We start from the raw sequence: 24,009 nt of genomic DNA, 5'->3' as shown, positions 1-24,009 counted from the left end.
TGGAAAGGCTGGGAATTTTCAAAATCTTCAATTCTTGGCTCCTTCATGTTTAGCATTCCTTCCTTTAGTTTATCTCTTTCCTCTTGCATTTTAGTATAAGCAGCAGAAATAACTGGGAGGCATTTCAACATTCTGCCTGGAAATCTCTTCAGCTAGATCATCAAGTTCCTTAAGTACGTATTCTACTTGCCATGTTACTGCAAGCAGCAGTGTCACTAAAAGTTCTGCCACTGCATAACAAAGATCTCCTTTCCACTAGTTTCCAAAACCATTTTCCTCCCTGTCCTTCGAGGCTCATAGGCAGCATCCTCAAAGAGCATCATGCTTCTATTAATAGTCTCTTCAGGGTGACCTCAGACTTTCACTAACATTCTCCTCAAAATCCTTCCAGCTCTCCCCACAACCTGGTTCCAGCACCACTCCTACAATCAATAGGAAAAAAAAAAAGAGCAAAAGTCGTAGGAATTTCACTGAAGAGGAAACAAAAATGTTCATAGCAGTGTTGTTTGTGATATCAGAAACGTAGAAACAAGTCAAATGTCATCAATAGTAGAATGAATAAATATATGGTAGTATATTCATAAAATGTAATGCAATTGAGGAGGGAAAATTAATAACTACAGTTTCACGCATCAACATGGATGAATCTAAATAACATTATTTACCAAAGCAAGCAAGAATATATACAATACAATTTATTTATGTAGTGTTCAAATAGAAGCAAAACTAACACAGTGTATTGTTTAGAGATACATATACATTTGGTTAAACTATAAAGAAAAGCAAGGAAATGTTTAACACAACATTTAGGATAGGTTATTACTCCTGCAAGGATGAGATCCAGGAAAGACACACAGGAGACTTCAGAGATATTGGTAATGTTTTATTTCTTAAGCTGGGTAGGAGTACACTGTTGTTCAATTTATAGTGATTTTTTATAGGCATTCTTGTGTACATTATATGTTTAGTAAGTTTTAAAACTCTTTAAGAACTCTCCAGTGAAGGAAGAAACTTATGCTTTTTGGTTTCAAATAATAAACCAATAGTTAAATGTTACTTGAAGGCAGATTTTTATTCATATTGTAAAAATTTATGCTAGCAATGAAAAGCTTCTGAAAATGGAATAGACTGCCTTGGGAAATAATGAGTTTTAATTCTTGGAGCAGTTCAAGCAGAGATTAGATGATTACTTGCTGAGGATATTCAAATATCCTCATAGAAGTTGGACTGAATAACCTGCAAGCTCCCTTCCAAATTAAGGATTTTCTGTTTACATGAATCTCCCTTTCAATACTATAGTTTTCTTCCCAATGGGCTATGTAATGGATAATTTCGTGTTATCACAATATATTTGATGTTTAAGAATCAATGATATTCAAAGATGTGGCAGTTGACTTCACTTGGGAAGAATGGAAGTTAATGGACCGTACACAGAGGCATCTGCACAAGGATGTAATGCTGGAGAACTACAGGAACCTGGCCTCCCTAGGTAAGAGCAGTTTCTCTTCTGTGACTCTCCATCTTTCTGTTGGACCAAATGGAGCTTTAGGGTTCAGGGATTTATGATTTCTTATCAACCCTTTTGGATCAATTTTATTCCCATTTCCAAGTGAAAACTCTGCTCTTTGTAGAGTGAAAAATTTATATTTTCATTGGCCTGTCTTAAAAACTGCAACTGAGGATAGTCTAGTCTCCCAGACTTAGAACTATCTCCCCTAAAATCTCTTTTAAGATACTTCCATTCTCCCCCTTTTTTTGGGGCGGGGTATCAGCCCAGATTTATTCTGTGATGCAGCATATCTCACCATTCTTGAGAGCACAGATGTAAGCCCTCCCTAGGTACTTTTATAATCATATGGAACTCCCTATATTGGCCACGCCTTCCGAAAGATTGATGACCTCATTGAATTCTGGAATGGCTTTTTATCACCAGCATGGTGAGGTCACATTTCCTTTTTCCTGAGCAGGGCTTGCAGTTTCCAAACCAGACATGATTTCCAATTGGAGGAAGGAAATTGGATTGTGGTGAGATGGATTTCAGGAAACTCCTATCCAGGTAAGTAAATGAGAACCAGGATGTTAAGATTCATTGAAAGTAACACCCTCAATTGGTGTTTAAAAAGTATCTTTTGAAATTTTTGTTTTAGTTAATTCTTGTCAAAGCTGTTTCACAGGAAAGGGATCTGTCTTTTTATGTTTCACCTGCTTTACTTGTCTGTGTCTTGTTTCATCCTGTGCTGCCTTCCCTGGGCCTTGACTCGCATCAGAACCCTCAGTCTGATCCTGTTCCTGGGGTACTGTGCCCTCTGCATTCAGACATGCATAGAAATTTTGTGGGTTTTTTTAAACCTTTTTCTAATTGATCTTACTTTTTTAGCTATTTTTTAAAAATTTCTTTTAGTGTCAGACTTCTTAAGCTTGTCATTTGCATTCATGTTTCTGGTTTTTGAGGTCCTATTCATTTTCTTGACCTGTATTTAATTTTTCCTTGCAACTATTCTAAAATTGCACTGTCTTAAAGGTCATCACTTTTCAACCAAAAGCCATTGACCTTTTCTTCTTCAACTTTTTGCATCCTGTGCCACTGTTTTACTGCCCTTCTCTTTATAATTACTTTTATTTGATTACACAAATGCAAATAATAAATTTTTAAACCACTTATAATTCCTCAGCTCAACAATAACTGCTTTAATAGCATGGTGTCTATATTTCCATACTTTTTTCTATGCACAAGTAACAGATATCACTAATGATGCATACTTTACAGATATAGATATAAATTTCTGTTTAAAAAATAGTACAAAGTATGAGAGCATACATTTCATTTTTCAGTGAAATTTGCTTTTTTCACTTCATATAATACATACAGTTTCCTGTGTAATTAAATATTTTTCTATGTCATTTAAAAAGTTATAAAAATTCCATTGTTTTTATATACTATAATTTAATAATTCTCCAATTGTGAACATTTAGATTATTTATGCCTTCTTGAAACACTTTGCTATTCCTACTCATTTTCTTCTTCTAAGTATTTTTTCTTTATATTTTTTTCTCCTCCTTTCTTAGCCTCTCCTTCTTAGCCTTAGAGAGCCTTTCTCCTCTCCCTTTCTTAGCCCTTTCCTAGGCCCACTGGCCTCTCACTCTTCTCTGTCCTAATAGTAATAATAATATTAATAAATACCTAAGTAGGATTTTACATATTATTAACTACTTTAATTCTCATAACATCTCTCTGACTGTGTATCATTTTATAGATAAGAAAATGGTGGCACAGAAAAATTAACTTGCCTTATTAGAGGCAGAGATGGGATTTCACCCCAGGCAATTTGGACCTAGAGTTCACATCACACTGCCTTTCTAAAGACACCCATCTATCTATCCAGGAAGTTTTAATTATGCTCTCTGTGTTGATGACACCAAAGTCCAGTTCTTTTCTCTTTGCCCCAGTTATACTCTCTATTGAGCATGCCCAATTTCATTTCTCACTATTTCTTCAAACTCAAAATAGTTAAATATGGTTGTATTAAATATAACCTCTTCCTTTCATTTGTTCTCCCTCCCACTTTGGGCCAAAGAAAGAAAACAAAGAAAGCAAGCGAGCAACACTTGGCTCTGATCCTAATTTCCCCTTTTGTCAGTGGTACCGCTGTTGTTTTACTCTTCAGAACTAGAATCCATGGTGCCCTTTTTACTCTTATTTCATTCCTCACTTGAATTCACTGTTAATTAACCTCTTTGTATTTTCTTTAAAAGTGTTTCTTGGATTCTTCCTTGCTTGTATTTCCACTTTCGTTACTCCAGGCCTTATTTCTTTCATGCCTGCTTTATTGCAACAGCTTTTTAAGGTGTCTCACTAGTTCTGATTTGCCTGACCCAGTCTTGCCCTCATCATGCAACATTGTTTCATTGCCCGTCAATTTTCCTTTTCCTAATTTTCAAGGTCCTTCTACTGTAATCCATTTTAATTTTCTTCTGTTCCTCATGTGTCTATTGATTATTTCAAGTATCTCAATCTCCATATTTTCTCATACTTGCCTTGAAATTTCTGCAATCTAGGCCACTGGTCAGTTCCCCCATCTCCCACTAGAAATGGGTCATTTCTAGCATCTAGATCTAACTATGGAGTGAAAGGGGTTCTAGCAGCTCTGCCTCACCAAATACTCATTTGGAAAGTTTTGGCTAGTTAATATCCCTATCTCCTGTTCTTTTAACCATTTTTTTCCTGTCACATGTCATTAACATATGCTTTTAGCTTACTTCTTATTCTTCTGCTTTCTTCATCTTCTCTATCTTCATTTACTACCTTTGTACAAGCCCTTCCCTCAGACTACTTCCTTGGAACACTCATTTTTCTTCAAATCCCTTCAAACTCTAGCTTTTCTCATATTAAGTACTGAGTAGGGCACCTATCTCCAGGCCTTTCCACTTGCTCTCTCTGCCTGGAACACTCTTTCCCACAGATATGTACATTGTGGACTCCCTCACTTCCTATAGGTCTCTGCTTAAATGTCACTTATCAGGCCTTCCCTGACCTTCTATTTAAAATAGCAACCCCTTGCCCCTCCCCACCACTCCATATTTTCTTATCCTCCTTTATTTTTCTCCATAGCCCTTATCGCCTTCTGCCGTACTAGATACATTCTTGTCTGTGCATTTATTTTTGGACTCTCTCCACTGGACTGTAAGCTCGTGAGGGCAGGATCTTCATTGCTCTGTCCCTACCCTTAGATACTGTCTGGCACACAGTAGGCACTCAGTAGATATTTGGTGAGTGAATGAATCCTTCTAATGACCTCCCCTGTTTGGCAATGAGGGAAATGGTCATTTTCTCCAACATTTTTTTTTTTTTTTTTACCCATATGTAGCTCTTCCATCTTTTTTGTTTTTTCTATCCTTCCATCATTTTCTTTTTGACCCACAAGTAGCTCTCTAAGGTGACAAGGTTTTCCTAAAGCCCTTTTCACCGACTTTACCTTGCATCTTTGGGAAAAGAAGGCAGCTCAGCCTCAGCCTCCTTCTTGCTCCAGTATGCCTCTTAAGGCCATTGTTCTCTCATGGTCATGAATTTCTCCTCCTCTGGTCGTAATCCTGTCCCCCCTCATTAATATAGAAAAGTCTCCATGGTGCACTTAGGATTTTCTGAATGATTTTAGTTTTTTGACATTCTTAGTCAAAGAGCCATTAGTTAGTATCAACTAATCTGTACTGCCCTCACTTACTCACAGTTTGGATTAGGTAATTACTAAAAACAGCTCATTCGGCATGATATCAAACTTATTACTCCTCCTTTTTTACTACCTGTTACTGTTGTTGTGACTGGTTAGTCTGCTCTTTACTCTCACCGTGATTGTTGGCACCCTGATGACTCCCCTGGCCTTTTTGCTTTCCTACCCATCTATCTGGTCTGCATATCACAGGCTAGCTTTGTCTTCAAAATTATTTCAGCTCCTTACATGTCTTTATTCCTCTGATCTTTCTCTATATGACTCACAAAACCTGAGTGACTTTCTCCTATGTTTTATTTGATCTTGGACTTCCAAACGTTGCTAGAGGAAGTCGTCTACATGTGCAGACTTTTACGGTCTGTGAACTACACCTTTCCTGCTTCAGCTGAGCCATTTTTTAATCTATTGTTTTGAATTCTCTATCTTCCTCATAATAGGAAACTGTATTTAGACCCTGGTCTTTTTGGATTAAAAAAATGATAATATATATTACACCTAAGTTCCTAAAGAAGATACCAGATAATTTCCACTAGAAATCTAAAAGACATTAAATCTAAACAAATTTAAAAACAAACATACAGTGTCCTCATGTGGTACTTAATGTAATTGTGTATATGACTTATCTGTGATATTTAATCTTCTCTCTTAATTATTTTATTTCTAAAAGATCTATACAATTCTTTTTTAAACTTTCCTGGTGGCTTTTCACATTTTGTTGCTTCTTGCTAATATTTTTTATTCCATCTTTTATGTCTTTAAACATTTTCAACATAGTTATTTTAAATTCAATATCAGATAAGCTCTATATCTGAAGTTTTGGAGGGTATATTTTCTATTGTTTCATGTTTCTGTTTATTTTCATTCATAGTGGTTTGTTTTCTTGTTTATTTGGTAATTTTTAAATTGTGGGCTTGCATTTGGCTGGTTTTCATTTGTGGGAAACATAAGAGAACTGGGCCTGCCACAGAAGACTTGCATGTGCTCAGTTTCTAATCTCAGAATGTATTAAATGAATATTTGAAACAATCTTTTTCACTACAAATCCCTTTTTATTCCAGTCTCCTGTGATAAATCTGTTGATTATTCTTTGATACCACTTTCCTTTGAGGATGTGCCTCATTCCCTGTGCATTTCTGTGTATGGAAGTGTGTTGGGAGGAGGGGTCCAAATCATTCATTCTTTCTTTCTTTTATTCATTTGCTATCCAAGCCCTCTATTAAGTAGTCAGTGTGGAGAATAAACTCCATAGCACATAGTTTCTGTTCTCAAAATATCATCTTTGGTAGGGAAAACAAAAAGTAAATAAATCTGACTACAGCTCTTGGATGAACAGCACTTGGATAAATGGTCAAATAAATTTGTTGTAAATGAATATTTTCAATCATTATTTTTAAGAATTGTTATTTGTATGTCTTATGGAGAACTTCTACAGCCTTTTATCCTTCTTTAAAAAGCTTTTTTTTTTCATTTTGAAGAATTTTTCCTTTTTTAAATTTCCAATTTATTTTCATGCATCCATATCTGCTCTGCTTAATTAGCACTATAATCATGATTTTTTGTCTCTTCCAACTCTGAGGGAATTGTCATAAAACAAATTGTTCAGAAAAAATGTTTCCAATCATTAGTTCATATATTGATAACTTTTTTGGACTCTAGGTAATTTTATAAACTTGCATGCATTAAATTTTTTTCTTTTCTAAGTTAGCTAATTAAATCAATCATTTTCTTTCCCTTGGATCCTAAATCTACATTACAATTATGGTTGTAATACATAGCAATTGTTGTAATACAAAGCAATTATGCTTTTCACTGTAGCTGTAATTCTGAGTATATAAGTTGTACCAAATATGAGTAAAGCAGAGGATTTTATGCTTAAAGTAAATAAAAGCTGCTAAAGTGTAAAATAAATATATTGTCAAAATATGGTTTAAAATGGCTATATTGGTAAAATAGGTTTCATTGGCTGAAAATGAATTTAATTTTTTAAACCCTTATTTACATAAATATACTTAATTTTAAATAAATGCCTCAATCACTTACTATTTGTTTTTAGTAGAGTCTTTAATTTTCTTTTCCTCTTTTGATAGGCCCTCCCTTTATTACTCCCCCTCTCCTCACCCCAGGCAACCCATGTTAACAAACATATATCTTCACATATTTTTCTCTGTAGTTGTATTTACACTCATACATAAGCATAAATATTCACATATGAGGAAGTTGATTCATTGTTTTACAGAAATGTTTTTTCATATCTTGTTTTTATCTTATAAAAATCCCCCTAAAATATCTAGTATAATACTTAAGACTTTTAAAAATACTTTGTGGGTGTACAATATTCCATAGTGTAGATGGATATGAAAACAAAAGCTAATAAAATAAAAATTTGTTGTGATGTTTTTGTACTTTAAACAAATGATCGGAAATCATTGTATTAATAATTCTGCCGTAGAAAGTTGATCCTTTTCATTTTCACCATCAAGTTTGTACTAGAGCAGTTAACTTGATCAAACCTGAAACCAAGCAGCCTGCTCTTACAGCAGGTATTTCTGAAGAAGAAACTTGCCAGGGGACCACAATGAGAAGACTAATAAAAAATGGCCCTCAGGAGCATAGTTTAGGAGAGTCCTGGAAAAGAGATAACAGGTTCTTGAGACAAAATATTTGTGATAATTTGAATAAAAGAATAATTACCATGAGAAAACTCTTACTGGAGAAAGTGACTTCTGGTTGAAATCTATTCTCTTTAAAGAACAGAGAATTCTTACAAAAGACAATCATCGCAAAAGTAATCTATATGGACAAAGTTGGAAAGAAAACTCAGAGCTGATTACTCAGTCAGGAACCTACTTGGGCAAGAAAATTTGCAAGACTGCTAACAGCAACAAAGATGTGAGGCAGGCCTCACCACTTAAAATAGATAAGAAAATTAATGGTAAAGAGAAAGCTTCATAAGTATAATATATGTGGAAAAGCTTTTAGTTTTAGGTCATCACTTATTCAACACCAGAGAATACATACTAGAGAAACCATATGAAGGTGATGAATGTGGGAAAGTTTTCAGTCAACCTGCATATTTTAATCAACATACAAAAATTTGTAGTGGAAAAAAACCGTATAAATGTTATGAATGTGGGAAAGCCATCATTGTCTCCTCAACTTTAATTGTACATCAGTGAATTCATACTGAAGAGAAACCTTATGAGTGCACTGTCTGTGGAAAAGCCTTTAGCCAATATGCACACCTTACACAACATCTGAGATTTCGTACTGGAGAGAAACCTTATATATGTCATGAATGTGATTAAGCATTTAGTTAGACATCAAAATGTACAAAGCATCAAGGAATTCACACTGGAGAGAAGCCCTACAAATGTAGCAATTGTGTGAAAGCTTTTAGTGATAAGACATACCTTACTGTCCCTATGAGGACCCATTCTGAAGAAAAGCCATATAAATGCACTGAATGTGGGAAAGCATTCAGGTATATCCCAGATTTTACAGTACATCAGAGAATTCATGCTGGAGAGAAGCCCTATAGATGTAATGAATGTGGGAAAGCCTTCAGAAGTAACTCAAGCCTTACTCTGCCTGTTAGAGTGCATGCTGGAGAAGAACCCTATGAATGTAGTGAATGTGGCAAATCATTTAGTCATACAGTAAACCTCATAGGACATCAGAGAATGCATACAGGAGAAAAACCATATCAATGTAATGAATGTGGAAAAGCCTTTAGAAATAAGCCTTACTGTACCTCAGAAAATTCATACTGGAGACAAACCATATAAACGCAATGAATGTGGAAAGTCCTTCTTGCATTCCTCATCTCTTATTATACATCAGTGAATTCACACGGAAGAGAAACCTTACCACTATAATGAATGTGAGGAATCATTTGGGCTAAAATCACACCTAATTGTTCATCAGAGAATTTATACTGGGGAGAAACCCTACAAATGTACTGAATGTGAGAAAGCATTCACTCAAATGGTAAAACTCACAGAACATAAGAAAATTCACACTGGATTGAAACCATGTAAATGTTCCAATTCTGGGAAATCTTTCAGGAGTAACTCATACCTTCCTGTACATCAGAGGACCCATACTGGAGAAAAACCATATAAATGTAATGAATGTAGGAAAGCTTTCACTAACATGTCACAGCTTACTCTGCATAACGAAGCTCATACTGGTGAGAAACCTTATAAATGCAACAAGTGCGGTACAGTCTTCACAAGCAATTCAGGCCTTCATGCCCATCAACGACTACGTACTGGAGAGAAACCATTTAAATGTGATGACTGTGGGAAGGCATTCAGCCAGATGATACATGTTATGGAACATCAGAAAATTCATACTGGGGAGAAATCTCATAAATGTGATGAATGTGGAAAAGCTTTCAGAAAAAGTTCTTACCTAACTGTGCATTTGAGAACACATGCTGGAGAGAAGCCTTATATGTGTAAGGAATGTGGGAAAAGTCTTGTCAGCATATCACAGCTTAGCCTTCATTGTAGAGTTCATACTGGTGAGAAGCTCTATATCTGTAAGGAATGTGGAAAAGCCTTCAGGACAAATTCTGACTTTACTGTACATCATAGGGTACATACCAGAGAAAAACCTTATAAATGTAATGAATGTGGAAAAGCTTTCAGGTGTAGCTCAAGCCTTACTGTACACCAGAGAGCACATCAAAGAGTGTGAAAGTAAAAAATGCAAGATGTCCTGCAATGTCTGTTCCCGGAGAACACCAGAGGATACACACTGAAATAAATTTTATACATTTAATGGATGTGGGAAGGAGAATCTCCAGTAATTATTTACAACTCAGTGTTCATTAAAGAATACATTCTGGAGAGTGAAAACTTATGACTATAACAAATATGGGAAATTATTATATATCAAGTTTTATGGCTAATCAGAAAATTTACACGTAAGAGACTAACTATAATTGACATGGAATTTTTTTTTCCAGATATCGTTTCTTATCATTCTTTCAGTTTTCATTGAATACCTTGGAAAACATTTTTGAAAGCTATCGTATAGTGCAATAAATGTAGAAGAGTGAATTGTGGAAGTAAGTATTCAATTTCAAAAGTCAGAATTTAAATAAAAGCCGCTGGCTCAACAATCTCTTAAAAATAAAAAGAATTATGTTAATTAACAAAATGAAAACTTGGGTAGAAAAACACATATATAATGTCGCACAGAAAGAAAATGATATGCAAAATTTTTGAAATGAATTTTACCATATAAAACCTACATAATTATATTACCAAATGCTAAGGAAGTACAGAAAAGAGAAAACATTCCATGTAGTCCAACCACCCTAATAATCATTGTTTATAATTTTTGCTGTATTTATTTCAAGTCCTTTTCAGAATAAAAATACCCTTGTGTTTCTATTGTAGAAACAACATTCTTATTGGAATAAGTGTATAAATAGAGAAAAACGTTAAGAAAGTAAATGACTGAAATCCTACCACTAAGTATTATAACATGTTTATTCTGGTCTTTATTTTATATACATATTTTGTGGTTTTAATCTTATTACACTGATTTTGTTTTTGTTTTTGTTTTTGTGAGGAGACCAGCCCTGTGCTAGCATCTGCTAATCCTCCTCTTTTTTTGCTGAGGAAGACTGGCCCTGGGCTAACATCTGTGCCCATCTTCCTCCACTTTATATGGGACGCCGCCACAGCATGGCTTGCCAAGCAGTGCATCGGTTTGCGTCTGGGATCCGAACCGGTGAACTCCGGGCCGCTGCAGCGGAGCACGCGCACCTAACCACTTGCGCCACCGGGCCGGCCCCTACACTGATGTTTTTAATTAACATTACATCATAAATATATTTCCTCTTTTTTGTGTGTAGTGTAATTTATATGTTAAACACAACTCATGAGATGAGGGAATAAGCAACTTTATTTTTACATATTACTTTTATTTGAAATCTCATAGAGAGCTAGTTCTTGTCCTTCCTTTGTGAAAATTTAGGCAAGCCCCATAACTCTTTGGTAAAAAGAAGTCTTTTATTGTATTTGTAAAAATGCAGTCACAACTTAGAAATAAAAATGCCTAATCCCGTATAATAATCTAAGAATCCAATCTGAATTTGATTTAAAGTTCAGTAATTTCCCCTTCTCCAGCTCGTTGTTTCATACAGGGAAGCCTGCAGTGCGGGAGGGCATGATCAACTTCCTCTTCCTCTTCCCTTAATACACGTTGCCTAGAACTCCTCCAGGTTTGGAGCTAGGACAGGGAGGAGAGGTAGAAGCTCTAGACTGGTACTGTTGTAGGCTGGCCTTGTGTTTTTTAGACTTGGCAGAGGTTTAAAGATGACTCAGCACTTCCGTGGGTTCTTAAGCAATGTTCCCATCATTCTGGAATTCTCTTAATGTGTGCTAATGCGTCTGAATACTAATTGCTTATACCTTCTTCAGTGCTTAGGAAGCTGGTAATTTCAGCTTCTTCTGCTAACAGTCCACCTACTCTACCAGGCAGCCCTCAGAGACAGGATTCAAGATGACCCCACTGCCATCTTTCTCACACGTGGCCCTCATTTGGTCCATGTTCATGTTATGCACACTTTGCCTCAAGAAACTCTGCAAGTGCGAGTCACTCCAGCAACCACTTCTCCCATACATATCAGCAATTAGACACTTCGTTTCTTGCCCTTTGGACTTTTTAAGAAGAGGTCAGACATCAGTCTATGTAGCCTTCAGTTGCAGAGAATGCATATCAAATACTCCAAGAGATCCTCAAAAGTCTTTTTGTATTCTCCCACACTCAACCAGTTTATATCCTTAAGGGGGAGGAAAAATTTAGGAGTCATCTAATCAATTCTTGGCCACCTATTTTAAAAGTTTACATCTTGTTGGACACTTTGCTGTCTGATATCTATCATCTTGGGTTTTTCACCAATATATCCATTTTAATGTTCTATTCCAGATACTCTTCAGGAGATTTTTTCCAGAATCTATTATCTTTGGTAATTTTTTGAATCAGTAATAAGTGCACATATATAAAACTCAGGAAATCCAAAAGATATGCCTTATTAAAAATATTATTCCTCAATTGATTCTTCAAATTTTTTGTTCTCCTTTTTAATGTTTAGCTTAGTTCTAGTTTTTCAGTAATGGATATCATGAATTCAGAATAATATCAGTATGGATAGCTTTGTGCATATATATCTTACTATATGTTCATTGTTTTTTTTTAAGGTAGGGTCTCAGAAATCAAAATTAACTGTGCTAAGTATGATTTTTTAAACGACTTCCAAAATAGTTGCACCACTTTACAAAGCCACTGTAAATATATGAAGATAATATTTTCACTAAACTCTCACCTACCAGAATGTCAGCTCTTCTCTTTTTAGTTTAACATGGAGGGTTGAATTGAAGGTCCCTGAGAGTATGTTTGAAAGACGTTAGGTGCCTGCATTTATGTCGCAGTTTTTTGTTTTGTTGAAAGTTGTTCAACTTTCACCTTTTTGAATGGCATATGTAAGTAGATAATGTCGAAGAGGAAGTATTGAAGGAGGACAGCAGGGCCCTCTTTGCTGATGAATCTTAGGGGCAGGGAAGTTATTTGGGAGGAGAGAAAAGCAAACGCAGCTGCCTGAGAGGGACAACTTCTGGAGAAAAAATATTAAAGCCGATATTTCAGATGTTTCACTGTCTGATGTAACCCCTTCCCCAAGAGAACTTAAGTAAATATATAAAATGATCATTGATGTTTTTGGAGATATATTCAAGGCTGTTTGTTTTTGTGGAAATGTGGAACTAGCCACTATGGGAGAGGAACAGTGGCCAGAGGAGGTCAAATTTCTCTTGGTTTGCACTAATTCGCAGGCAGGGGAAAGAATTCATGCTGGCCTTAATCTTCATTTGCTCTCAGTTGTTCATATCATTGCCGATTTATGTATTCAAATATTAGTACTTATTTTGTTTAAATGTTTATAATAAAGATATTAATCATGTAACATTTAATACAAATATTTTTTCACAGGCTGATGTTTGCCTTTTTATTGTCAGTACGTTTTTTCCCCTCTTACGTCTATATTTAGCCTTTCTATATAGGAACATAGTGTGTCTTTTCATTTGTTTAGTTCTTATATATTTTATATAACTTTCCATACAGTAGATACACACAATTTTCGATATAGTTACCTCTATGCTATGTTTTCCTGAGTACAGCTAGTTTCCTAGTTACATGCATAGTTAATGAGGTTACGGGTGTGTTGCAATTGCATATCAACCCACAGCACCTCCAGTGCTTCCTCAAGGTCTTTCTGTTGGCCTCTACTGCTTTCATTACTTTGTAATAACAGCTCAGTCCCCTCCAAACTAGTTGGTTGATATTTTTTTCCGTATTCTGTGATGTTTTCATTGTTATAATAATGACAGTTATGTGTCATGGGTAAGCAAGAGGAACCTAGGAAACAATAACTCAAAATGGGACCTAGGTCTGGACTAGAGACAAAAAGCAAACATTTTATGTAACTGTGAAGTTTATGTCTCAGTATACTCCAATTATTTAATACTTTTAATGGAAAGTATTCATACAGGAAAGTATAAAAAAAGTGTTGACTTTAACAAATAATTTGAAAACAAACACTTGTGAAAACTCCAGGACACAAAATAGAATGTTACCAAAACTCCAGAAGACCTCTGTGTGCCCCACTTCAATCATAACCTGTCCTATACTCTCTTAGGCAGTACTGCCTTTTGATCTGGGAAGAAGGGCTGCTGTCTGAGCCCTGAGCCTTGCAAGGGCCCCATTCTGGTCCTCCTCCCCTGTAACTGTCTCCGTGGGCTGAGAAGTCTATGGGGCCAAAGGAGTATGTCAACTGGAGCCTGTTCTTCCTCTTTCTAGATAATGCTCTAGGTACCCAGTACCTCAGGTGCATCAGCACAAGAGTGAAACTTGCTACTACAAACATACCGTAAGACTGAGGCACTGCAAAGGGACAGCTTTTTGTGGGGGCTACGGAGGGACTCTGGAAATGCAGGCCTTTTGAGGTGTGAGCCATAGCTGGGGTAACATAGCTAGGTAACTGAGTGGGCTGCAGTATGGTCTCCCTACACTGCCATATTTTGGCACCAAACTCTAAGGTGGTACTAAAATATATTTGCCTAGAAAGCAGGAGAATATATATTTTATTTAACAGTTTGTTACCTTGATTTTTTAAATTCACAATTTATTTCAACTGTATAATAGATTGATTTTAGCATTTGATAAATTAGATAAAAACGTGTATTAAATGGTAAGTCTATGAAGTACCATAAGCAATGTCAAAATGAAAAATTTTAAATTACAAAATGTTAAATATGTAGGTAGGTAACATTTCACTAAAACATAAATTATACATATTTTCTAAAGAAAAATAATTGTGCCACTTATTCTCTTGTTTCTATGAAATTTTTCTGTTCTGTACACATTTTGTACAAAATATGATGTTTACATTTTTACTACTACCATAAAACAAAGATACAATGTATGTACAATACATACATTGGCTTATAAAGAATATAAAGAGTATAAGAAAAAAAGAATATGAGAAAAAAAGAACATAAGAAAAAAGAATATAAAGGAAAAAAAGAATATAAAACCACATTAAAAAGACACTTGGTATAGCAATATTTCCAATGTACAGATACTTTAGAAAATGTGAAGACGCCAAATGCAGAATTTTTTGAAGAAAAAGTTACCGAATTACTAGTCCATTTTCAATGTAGTACTTTTGAAATATTTTTGTATTTTGTATATAGTTTTGTATAAACAGTATATCTATATGATAATATGTAAATTGAACAATTAGCTCAGGGAATTAGAGCATTTACTACGGAAACTTTAACAGGCCAAAATATTAAATAGTACTCTTGTCAAAGAATGTTCTTCTCAGAATGTTTTTTTCTTTTTGGCAAATGAATTTATTTTCAATAAAGAGCAGAAATAAAACCTAGACAAAAATATTCATAACTTTACACAATAAACCAAACATTGATATTTTGATCATTCCCTAGGGAAAAACAATATCCTTTCCAGAAATCTCTGAAGCATACTGAACAAGATCAGGATATTTGAGATATCCAATATCAGCTAAAGATGGAAATTCAAACAATGGCATTTTGAAATACTGCTTTATATAATAAACAGCATCCTTTTTTATTCAAAAGGGGAAGGCATCTAAACTTCTTTAAATTGTAGATTTAATAATGATGAAGTGGATAAGTACTTGTCAACATTCTCAGGAAGTGTCTCTTCACACAGTGAAGCTGGGGCAATCTTTTAATTTAGTAGTTGCTCTTGCTCTCTAACACAATAAACCCTCTCCCCAGAATTATTTCCTCCAAAATACAAAGAAATAAACATTGTCAGTGGATTTAAGTGAAACCAATTGGCAGCAGGCACTACAGCTACATGAGGAGCTACGTCTAATTTTCACAATATTTTAATGGATACAGGAGCTCGTGATTAAAAAAGAGATCTTAAAAGAAGCCACATTTTATCTTTTATGCATCAAGACATTTAATACTAAGTTATATAACCTTATGCCAGAAACAAAAAAAAATTCAAACCACTTGTTTAGAATAGCAGTACACATCTCAAAGAGGCTGCAAGCAGGATAAATAAGTCAAAATACTGACCACCCTGAGGAAAACAAAGAGCAGACAAATCTAAAGATTTTCTCATGCTATTCCATCTAAAACAAAAACTCAATACATGCAAGTTTGGAAAATATAGAGCCGCATTTGAAGATTGATGAAAACTTAGATACTGTATTTCACATATGATGTGTGCTCTTTAAAAAAGAGAAAGATTCATTTAAAATCATCCCCACTGTTGCTTCCTTTAAGCTCTTAGAACCATTTAGGTCAATAATTGAAGGCCGTGAAAATGCCCAGCACATACTAGTATTTTATTTTATTTTTTTTTGGTGAGGAAGATTGGCCCTGAGCTAACATCTGTGCCAGTCTTCCTCTATTTTGTATGTGGGATGCCGCCACAGCATGGATTGATGAGTGGCGGATAGGTCTGCGCCTGGGCTCTGAACCCGTGAACCCTGGGCTACCGAAGTGGAGCACGGGAAGAACTTAACCACTATGCCACCGGACCGGCCCCACATACAAGCTATTTTTGTTAAATTATGTTAAAGGCAGCTACAGTTTGCATTAGACCAAGAACAGATTTAACTCAAAATGATCTCATTCTAACTTTATGCAAAATGTGGAATTCTTAGAGACTATTTTTATTAAGTTCAAGAGTCTTGTTAAAGGGCAACAATGTCTAAGTAAAGAAAAAAATTCTGCAAATAAAAATATATAAACATAATTTTTTAATTCTAATTCCAGTCAAAGTATACAAAGATCTTTTAAAAATAAATTTCTCCCATTATCTTACTCCAAAAATCTTGATACTACACAAGAGACTTGAAAATATGGCTTTGGATGTACATAAAAGAAGTAGGACATGGTATACACATCATTAACAGAAGTAAAGAACTGCTCTAGAAAATAAAGTGGCTGAAGAGTGCCAAGTCACCTTTTTCGGTGAGTTATGTTAGAACACACAAAAGCAAAGAACGATTTCAGTAAGATTTTTTTTAAATGCTTTTTTAAATGTGGAAACAATTTCAAGATTGTGAAGTCTTAAGTATGTAATCCTTTTTAAAGTGTTCCTTTGATTTGAAAAATATTGGAACCACCTATTTTAAATGGTCACAAATTCCATTTTGGTAGAACGTGAAAATGATGACCAGGTTGCTTTTCTGTAGCTCTGATTACGTGAAATATTCTTCCTTAAGAATATGCTGAGGTTGTGATGACACCAACACCCAACAAATGTGGCAAAATATTCTGAAAATTGAATCTGATAATTCACTATTGTTTGAACTCCTAAGCTTGAGCCAATGCAGAAGTTTTGTTATTCCTATGGAACTGGTTTGGAGAAAGCTTTGAATTTTGACTGTAACGGATTTGTATGGCACAAAAAGTATATATCTTCTACAGAATCCAGAAAAGAATGCATCCCCATCCCTTGACACGTTCTATCGAGACAGGCTAGTACCCATCCTGGGAAACCAGCTCATCCTGTCTGCAGTGAGCATCCAAGGTTTTCTTGGTTATAAATATTCCGAAGCAGCTCTGACTTCCAGGGTGCAAGAGGACAGTCCTTCTTCTGATCCTTCTGTGCCTGAAGAACGTCTTCATGCTCTGTCTTAGCATCTGTACATCTTCAGATAAAGATCTGTCTGTCTGCATTGCAGCCAGAAGGCACTTGCTTGACTATACATTGCATAATGGGGAGGTTTTTTTTTTGCTAAATCATCTATTTTAGCCCATGCTGCTTCTCGTTCTTTCACTTTTAGTTTCTCTTCTAGTTTCTCTGCTCTAAATTATTTAGTGTTATCATCAGATAGTTTTTGGTTCATCTCCAGGAAGAATTTTAGTGCAATTTATATCAAGCAATGTATTTTTTTGTTCCAACCTATCTTTATTTTTTTACTGAAGTATAATTGACATACAATATTACATTAGCTTCAGATGTACAACATAGTGATTCGATATTTATATACATTATGAAATGCTCACCATGATGTCTAGTTGCCTTCTGTCACCATACAAAGTTATTACAATATTATTGACTATATTCCCTATGCCATACATTACATCCCTGTGACATTTGTTTTATAACTGGAAGTTTGTACCTCTTAATACCCTTCACCTATTTCACCCATCCCCTCAACCCCCTTCCCTGTGGTAACCAACAGTTTGTTCTCTGTATCTATGAGTCTGTTCCTGTTTTGTTTTGTGTGTTAGTTTTTTTTTTTTTTAGTTTCCACATATAAGTGAAGTCATATGGTATTTGTCTTTCTCTGTCTGACTTATTTCACTTAGCGTAATACCCTCTAGGTCCATCCATGTTGTCACAAATGGCAAGATTTCATTCTTTTTATGGCTCAGTAATATTTGATTGTGTATATATACCACATCTTCTTTATCCATTTGTTATGAGAGGTTTGGGGATTTGATCAGAGATGTAAAAGACACTTTCCACTCCAAACAAATGGACTGAAGGTATATTTTATTATATAGAGGATAGTAAAGGCGATAGTCTGCAAACAGATCCGAATAGGTCAAATATTAAGAAGGAAAAAACATCAGCCCGACTGGAAAGGGAAAACATCCACATCGGCTGAAGAGAAATGACACAAATCAACTGGAAAGAGAAACACCAGGTTGACCGAAAAGAGAACATATCAAATCAATTATTCACAATATCCACGCCCCACTGCCGGGAGAGCCCTGTCAATCGACGCGGCTGGGCAAGGATCACACGTCCTGGGCAAGGTGTCCCTTCCACAGGTGGAACTCTCACCAGGTCTCAGCTTCCAGCAGTTTATATAAGCAGTTACAGAGTTTACAGAGCAAGCATCCAGTGTTTCCATGTACAAAATAGTTATCAGTGGCGTACGTGCACTGAGCCCCTTGGCTAACATCCCAGCCCAGTAGTTGTGTACGTGCATTGTTTTCTTTGGTTATCGTCTTAGCCCGGCACAGATGGCCAGTCCATCCCGTGCTACGACGCTCCAAGAGCCTTAAACTGTTACAACTTGCAACTCCCTCCGTGGGAGAAAGGCCAGTTTCCGGGAAAAGGCCAGTTCCCACCACACAGAAAGCAGCTTTTATATTTCTTTTTGTGCTGGCGGCTGTAGGTCAATGGAGCGGCCAAACATGGCTGTACTCATGTCAAGACACCATTCATCTATCATTAGACATTTCGGTTGCTTCCATATCTTGGCTATTATAAATAATATAATACTGCAATAGGGGTGCATATGTCTTTTTGAATTACTGTTTTTGTTTTCTTTGGATAAATACCCAGAAGTGGACTTGCTGGATCATATGGTACTTCTATTTTCAATTTTTTGAGTAACCTCCATACTGATTTCCAAGGTGGCTGCACCAATTTACATTCCTACCAACCGTTCACAAGTGCTCCTTTTTCTCCACATCCTCACCAACACTTGTTATTTTTTGTTTATTTTTTATAATAGCCATTCTAACAGTGTGAGTTGATATCTCATTGTGATTTTTATTTGCATTTCCTTGATGATTAGTGATGTTGAGCATTTTTTCATGTGCCTGTTGGCCATCTGTGTGTCTCTTTGGAAAAACGTCTATTCAGGTTCTCTGCCCATTTTTTAATCAGATTGTTTGTTTTCTTGCTATTAAGTTGTATGGGTTTTTATATATTTTGGATATAAACCCCTTATCAGATATATCATTTGCAGATACCTTCTTCCATTCAGCAGGTTGCCTTTTTGTTTTGTTGACGGTTTCCTTCACTGTGCAAAAGCTTTTTAGTTTGACGTAGTCCCATTTGTCTTTTTTCTTTTGTTGCCCTTGCCTGAGGAGACATATCCAAAAAAATATTGCTAAGACCAATGTCAAAGAGCTTACTGTCTAGGTTTTCTTCTAGTTTTATGGTTTCAGATCTTACATTTAAATCTTTAATCCATTTTGAGTTGATTTTTGTGTATGGTGTAAAATGGGTTTCATTCTTTTGCATGTGCCTGTCCAGTTTTTCCAACATCATTTATTGAAGACACTATCTTTTCCCCATTGCACACTCTTGGCTCCTTTTTCCTAAGTTAATTGACCATATACATGTACGTTTATTTCTGGGCTCTCCATTCTGTTCCATTGCTCTATGTGTCTGTTTTTGTGTCAGTACCATGATGTTTTGGTTACTATGACTTTGTAGTTTGAAATCACGGATCCAATTATCTTTAAATTGCAGTGCAAGGGCAGAAACATGATAGGAAGAGTTTTTGCTGCATTGTCACCGATTAAACTTGGATTCTGAGTTGACAGTTACCTTCTTTCAGCACTTAAAATATGTCCCCCCTCCTTCTGGCCTCTACAGTTTCTGATGAGAAATCCACTGTCATTCGAATTGTTTTTCTGTTACTGGTATGGTGTCCTTTCTCACTTGCTGTTTCCAGGATTATTCTTTGTCTTTAGTTTTCAGGAGTTTGATTATTATCTGTCTTAGACTGGATTTATTTGTGTTTATCCTTCTTGGCATTTTCATAGCTTCTTGAATCTGCAGATTTATGTCTTTTGCCAAATTAGGGAACACTTTGAGCATTCTGTTGTGATACTCTGAATTTTTATTTAACTCTTGTATTTTACAGGCCTCCCTTGACACCACTCTGGTGGGAGAACGAAGGTCACCACCACCTGGTTATTTGGTGGGGTTGAGAGTCCAAGTTACTTAGCCTCTACTGACAGCTCTCGGGAGGGGAATTTCTTGTTACTGCTGGGCAGGGGTAAAATTTCAGGCACCCCACTAGGCCACTACCACTGACAACACTTTGTCAGGAAGGGAGAGGCATTCTATTACTGCTTCCACATGGCTGCCACTGACGTTGTGCCTGGGGAGGCTCAGTACTACCAGGTGTGAATGAAAGTCCCAGCTCCTCACACTGCCTTCTCTGACACCTGCAGGGATAGAGGGGAACCTCATTACAGTCAGGTGAAGGTGGAAGTCTAGGTTCCCCGCTCAGCCTTTGCTGATAGGGATGAGGTGGGATCCACAGTTTTTTCACAGTGTTTGGCTGGAGTCAAGTGGTTATTTTCTTAAAGGTTTTCTGTCCTTTTCTTAGTCTTTTGGCTAGAGATAGCAGGCTTTATTGGGCACTTTTTTTTTTATCAGCACCCATTGGCATTTTGGGTTACCAGCTTCTCCAGCACCCAGGCCAGGATATATGAAGCAAAAAGAAAACCTAAGAAAGTCACCACTGTGTCTTTCCTTCAGCTGCAAGGTCCCTAGCTGGACTGCCTTCTGTCCAATTTTCAGAGTCTTATATTTGTTTCATAGATAATATCAAGGGTTTTTAGCTGTACTTGGTGGGACATATAGGGAGAAGTGTCTCAACTCCATCTCACCCCACTACTGATTCACTGGTTCACTTTCATTTATGGAAAATATTTTGATGGGTATAAATTTCTGGGCTGATCATTTTTTTCTCTCAGTACTTTAAAGTGTTGTTTCACTATCTTCTGACTTGCTTTTTTTTTTTTTCCCCCTGATGAGAAGTAATTATCTTTGTTCCTCAGTACATATAGATCTTTGTTCCTCCAGCTGTTTTTAAGATTTTCCTTTATTACTGGTTTGTAGCAATTTGATTATGATGTGCCTTGGTGAGGTTTTCTTCATGTCTTTTTTTTTAATTCCATTGAGCTTCTTCGATCTGTGGGTTTGTAATTTTCATCAAATTTTGAAAATATTTAGCCATTATTTCTTCAAATATTTTTCTACTCCCTCACTCTCACTTCTCCTTCTAGGATTCTAATTACACATAGTTAGGCTACTTCATATTGTTCTATAACTCACTGTTCATTCTCCATCTTTTTTCTCCCTGTGTTTCACTTTGGGTGGTTTCTATTTCTGTCTTTGAATTCACTAATCTCTTCTTTTGCAGTGTCTAATCTGCTCTTAATCCAATCCAGTATATTTTTCATTTCAAATATGTATTTGTTATCTCCATGAGTTCAACTTCCCACTTGCATTTCTCCTGTGATCATTCAGAGGCCACTAGGTTATGGCCTACTTTCCCCAAAGATATCCATCAGCTCTTTGAGATCTCAAGAGCCCAGTTTTGCACTGTGTTCAGTTTCACTGAGCTTGATGTTTCCCTGCAGATCCCCATCTGGAGGGCGCTGACCCTGAGTGGGCCTCATACACAATCAAAGCTGCAGAGAATCCAAGGACACAGAGGAGGAATGGGTTAGGGAGGAAACCATCTCATCATTGAGGGAAGCTGTTCTGGAGTCCTTGAGGACTCTGACCGACTGTGGAGTATACGGCCTTCGGACATTAACACCACGGAATTGAGGCAAAGGAAAACATGCTTTAAAATAATAATAATAATATCTATTATTATTTTGATAAGCCAAGGAAGGAAATTCTGGTCCAAAGACTCAGACATTATAACGAAAGCATTATCAATATTTCGATCAACAACTTGAGTGAAAGACAAGCAAAAGCGTGGACACGCACCTACCAACTCTGCCGGCGTCTGGAGTTTTAACTAGTTACAGGAGGCCTATCTGTTCTCTCAATGGCCTTATTTCTTTAGTCACACGGAAATCTTCCGAGGCAAGGGGTGTGTCATTTTTCTTTGTGTCGCTAGTGCTTGACACACAGTCACGGTTTCTCAAACTGAATTTTTTAGGTCACCCAAACTGTCGATAAACACTGCGGACTCCATAAATTCAGACAAAGCGGAAGGACGGAGGACCTCAGGCGCTGAGGATTCTGGGCGTTGTAGTTCCGACGCCGCCGCTGCGCAGGCGCACTGGCGTGCGTGGAGGCCGGCCCAGCCGAGCCGGCGCCATTGCTGGAGGCGTTCCCGCCCTGCTCTCCGAGTGCCCTCAGTTGTCCTCAGTTCGGCCGCCAGGTATTCGTTGCCCCGGGCGCCGGGCCCGGGTTCCCCGCCGCCCCTCCCTCGGCGCTTGGCTCCCGGCGGCGTCCGGGGCGTGGCCGTTCCCTCCAGAGCCCCTGTCCCTCAGCTGACCCGCCCACCGGAGAGGCGATTGGGGCTGGGCCTCGCGGCTGGGCGTCGGCTCAGCCTCCCCCAGCCTCCCTCGGCGGCGGGCTCGCGGCGAGGGGGTCGGGAGCGCCGGGCGCGGGGCCTGGGCTGGGGGCTCCGCTGGACCTTCCCCTCTTCGCAGCCCCGCGCCTTTGATGGACGGAGGAGGGGAACCCCGCGTGGCCGGAGAAGGGCAGTTAGGGAAACAGGGCGAGGCTGGAGGAGCGAGAAGCTCCGTCCTGGCTTCCGAGCCGGCAGGGGTGGAACTGCGTTTCACATCCGGTGACCTGACAGGTGGACGTTCTCCTGTCTTTGGGTAACCGAGAGAGCTTTCCCTAGGCAGCTCATTTTACGGCATTTCAAATAATCACTTCTAAATCGCTGGTCTCTCCCTGACGTGACAATGGTATCGTTGCATTGGTCGGGAAATGCTGGACCGGTCCGTGGCGCTGAAGCTCTCAGCAAGAACGTGCTCCCTTCGTTATATTAAAATAACTACACTGACTTAGGATCCACAGCAAGTGACGTTTCTCCTTAAGTCTTTGATACTTCCGCAGTGCTTGGGAGGACAGGGCTTGGGTGAAGTCACAAATCCAGAAAAAATATCTAGGAAATTATGACTGGGGGGAAATATCGGCCTAGATATTTTCTGCGTAATGTAAAGGGCGAAGGTAGTAGCGTGCAACGTGGTTAGCCTCATTTGCTAATAACTGATTCACTGTGCTCAAGTGACCTGCCTATAATCACATTTCCACAGTAGTCAAACCAAGATTAGAACTCGGGGGTGTGGACAGCCGCTTTGGAATTTTATTCCTATACCAAACTCCTATGTATGTATAGGTACTTATTGTCTGCTTGGAAAGCATAGAAAAGTAGAAAGAAGGGTAAATATCACAGGCTTAGGTCTCAGTAGAGTTTTGGCTTACTCGCAGTCTTTTCTCTATGCATTATTTTTACACAGTGGAAATCAAACAGTATATTGAATGTTAAATAGTATTGGTTATTCTGATTATGAAACGAGAAAGATGTTTATTGCACGGTTTGATGGTTAAACATATTTGACTAGCTTTATCTATATGTCATATTACCAAGGAGGAGTTTATTAATCTTTACAAATTTAAAAACAAATGATGACTCGGGTCATTCTTAATGAGGTTTAAAGATATAGAAAACCATTCCTGTAGT

General features: G+C 37.3%; 1 protein-coding gene and 1 pseudogene across 1 annotated transcript in view; both read left to right on the top strand.

Annotated features, from left to right (window-relative positions):
- Positions 1 to 1,318: 1,318 nt before the first annotated feature.
- On the top strand, positions 1,319 to 23,110 carry LOC101406216 (uncharacterized; annotated as a pseudogene).
- The window catches only part of ZNF624 (zinc finger protein 624), a 47,085-nt gene continuing 45,699 nt past the window's right edge, over positions 22,624 to 24,009 (top strand). The window contains exon 1 of the mRNA XM_004433035.3: positions 22,624 to 22,692. The gene's annotated coding sequence lies outside the window, so the exon portion shown is untranslated. The remainder of the gene's footprint in view (positions 22,693 to 24,009) is intronic.

This window comes from Ceratotherium simum, chromosome 16 (assembly GCF_057802395.1).
Source record: "Ceratotherium simum simum isolate JZ-2026a chromosome 16, ASM5780239v1, whole genome shotgun sequence".
Lineage (NCBI taxonomy): Eukaryota > Metazoa > Chordata > Mammalia > Perissodactyla > Rhinocerotidae > Ceratotherium > Ceratotherium simum.
The sequence above is the reverse complement of the archived record's forward strand: the minus strand, read 5'-3'. Positions and strand labels throughout refer to the sequence as shown.